Here is a 3,521-nt window from a genome sequence, read left to right on the forward strand (position 1 = left end):
GCCCGGCCTGCCCCCGCCCCGAGCAGGGTCCGGGAGTCCTTGCAAGCCCCGCTACCTGCCTGCGCTGCGAGGGGCGTCGGGGCTGCCCGGCCTGGGGGGGGCAGCTACAAGTGAAGGCATTTGCTGGGACTTGGCCATGGAGCTCCCCCTGACCTGTGCCTCTCTAGCTAACCCCTAGCAAGGAGCCCCGGAGCCGGATCCATGCAGCAGCTCAGCTCCCCTCCTGGAAAAGGCAGAATCCTTCTTGAGAAGAAACCCATCCCTCCCCCCCCCTTCCTCTTCCATCCTCTGTGACAATTTAACCCCCACTTTCAGCAAACTGAGGGGCTGAAACTGAGTGGGCAGAAAGGATAATATTTCCTGCATCTGATGTGAATGCTGTTATGAAACAGCATCGCTTTAAGGACATGCCAGCCAATCCTTTCCTAAGACAACACAGATATTTATGTAGCTCATTCTTCCTGGTTAAGAGAAATTCTTCTTCTGCCTAGGTAACAGCTGCAGTATGATGGGGGGGGGGCACCAAACCAACCCAACCCTTGAATGTTATGCACTTGTGCAAAACAGATTCTGCTCATTACAAACTCCCATTTACTTTACATTTCACAATATAATTTAAAGTGGCAATGAATACTCCAAACAAGGTGACACATTTTGGAAGGCAGAGGCAGCCATTCACCAGATGAAATCTTACCAGGCAAGTTGAACTATTTGTCCTTTGCAAGAAATGCCAGCATAATTCAGTCAGAGGCAGAGAAAAAAGGAGTTTATATATTGCACAGCGATCAGTGTTGAGCGGCAGTTCTGGGCATTACTATCAGGGAAGGCAAGCAGCAACTCCTTCATTTAGAGAAATGAACTCAAATATGCTCTGAAGGCTGCTTGCCTCTAATTGAAATAATTGTAGGATGTTATGTTGCATTATGCGGATCGACTGATACCTGAAAACAAATGCAGCTGAGACATCAAGAATTTGCATATCACAACAGAAATGAAAATGATCGGTGATTAATATTCAACCAATTAAACGCTGGAGTCTTTAAAATGTAAACTCCTTTAATTATTGAACCATTAACCAAGCACTATTCTCATAAAAGGGAATGCATGTATATAACAGGCCCATTTCATAAGCATTTGGACATGGTTTAGGCTGAATTTCCCTCTCTTTATCTACATAAACTTACAAAATGGCAACACAGGACTGTCATCAATGCAGTGGGTAATACCATGGAAGGATATCCCTTTTATTATTATTTTTAAACACGCTACTTACATGCAGGTATAAAGGTCAAGGTACTCGGTTTGTCTTTACCTGTTATGTTTAAACCCGATATTAGACTTATCATTTGTTCATTTAATACGTGAACTTGTGTTAGATGACATCTAAGGCACGGCACTACTCTTACTACCATTCAGTAACTGCTTAAAGAACTTAACCAGGCCCTCACACCTGTAACACAACAGATGAGCAAGCTGGAAACAGTAGCTGGAAACCTAACTAAAGAACATTAAAACAGCAAAAAACTTCACCCTAGCTAAGTTATTCTTGTAGCTCCTATTATAAATGTAAACTATGGGCAGTAGCAATTTATGTTATTGTAAAACTTTGTTCAAAATGAAACACTGTGAAATGCAAACTTGCGAGACAGGATTTCAACAGAATGATAGAAAATAGGGACCTCAAGGGGGTCACATCTAGTCCAACCCCCTGCTCCAAGCAGGACCAGCCCCAAACTACATCATCCCAGCCAAGGCTTTGTCTATAAAACCCTCCAAGGATGGAGAGTCCACAACCTCTCTGGGTAGCCTGTTCCAGTGCTTAGATTGTGACTTTTCTAAATGCAGAGCAGTAAAAATCAAACCATCCCTGAAAGCTTGTTTAAGTCATTTCTAAGCTTACAACACTATATAAAGTACTATAGTGCTTACAACACTATATAATGTCAAGATCTGTTGGGAATTATTCTGACGTGTAAATATATCTGGAATGATGCCTCTCTGTATTAAAATGTAAGACAGCAGATCTAATTTAAAAAAGTAAAATCCTCAGCATGGATTCAATGTCAAGCGCTGAAGCAGAGTTTTAAGAAATACTTAGCATAACAGGGTTACATCTTGGAATCGGTGGGTCATGTTTTCCCCCTCGAGGTTTGTGCAAAATTCCCACGGGCATTTATGGAAATTCTTCAGATAGACCAAATAATACAAGTTGCTCTTTTTGTTTCTGCTGTCTTCTACCATCAGTTTGATTCTCTGCAGTTTACAAGATCACTTCAGGCCACAAATCACTGTCATCATTGAGATATCTAACCTACATCCCCTGTTAATTTTCTCCTTCCACTTTATAAGACATTTTTCCCAAAAAAAACTGAGTTACCTATTTTTAAGATTATCATTAGAGGCCATTTTGACCAGGAAAAAGAGAAAAAAAAGCTTCAGAAAAAAGACAGGTATATGATTAAAAGTAGAAATGTGATAGACACTATTTGGTAGTGCATACTGGGTGTCACTCATTATTATGGCAATTAGCATATCAACAGACGTCATTACTGCATCCAACTAGTAGGTCATTGGAATACAAGGCAATTCATTGGTCTTGGCTGCTAAAATTTGTTGAAAGATCTCAGCAGAAATCAGCTATGCACATTTCATTTCGTTCACTGCCCTACCTGCGGGAATAGCTTGCTTCTAAACACAGGGACCCACCGTGGTCTGCACGCGGTATTTGCACAGGGGTGGGAACGTAGGAAATTGAAGAATAAGATGAAAACATCATCTTACAAGCGTTCAAAGTCGTCTAAGAGAAAAGCTTTCCTGGGACCAATTCCTCTAAACACGGAGGCCAACAGAGACAATATAACCAACATTCAAGGCAAGATCATGGGTCAAACCACAGTGGATCTTATTCTCCACATGTGGGACTATCAGTCCTGCTTGAGAGAAAAATGGAATAAAGAGGAATGTGATCTGAGCACTTTGAGTTGCATTTTCCTTGAGGGTTTCCTACTTAATTTTTAAGGGAAGGGTTACAATGGACTCCAGTGTGTTTGGATAAGGCCCAACTGCACCAGGTGTGTTTGAATGTTCATTTCTCTCTGCACAAACAGAGGCAAAGCTAATGGCAGACCTCAGATGCATTTACTTATGACATGCATGGGCAGAAGTCTTTCTGTGTGTGTGTGGCGTGACAGTTTTGGAAATACGCTGGGTACAGGCAGTCCTCAACTTACAACGTTTCGAGTTACAATGTTTCGCACTTACAACGTTTATGAATTGACACCCTGTTTCAACTTTCTGACATTGGTTTCGACTTTACAATGCTTGATCTGACGTGATGCCACACCAGCAAACAAGTTTGCTGCATCGCCCATGTCCCTGGAGAACATCTGTCCAAACTTGCTTGGACACTTTCTTTAAGAAAGGAGACAGGACTCCAGAAAAAACCTGCAGCCAAGACTCCTAAGAAGATCCAGCCAAGAGCCCTTCAAAAAGTCCAGCAAAGTCACCTCAAAGAAGTGCTT

This window comes from Alligator sinensis, unplaced genomic scaffold (genome assembly GCF_000455745.1).
Source record: "Alligator sinensis unplaced genomic scaffold, ASM45574v1 scaffold571_1, whole genome shotgun sequence".
NCBI lineage: Eukaryota > Metazoa > Chordata > Crocodylia > Alligatoridae > Alligator > Alligator sinensis.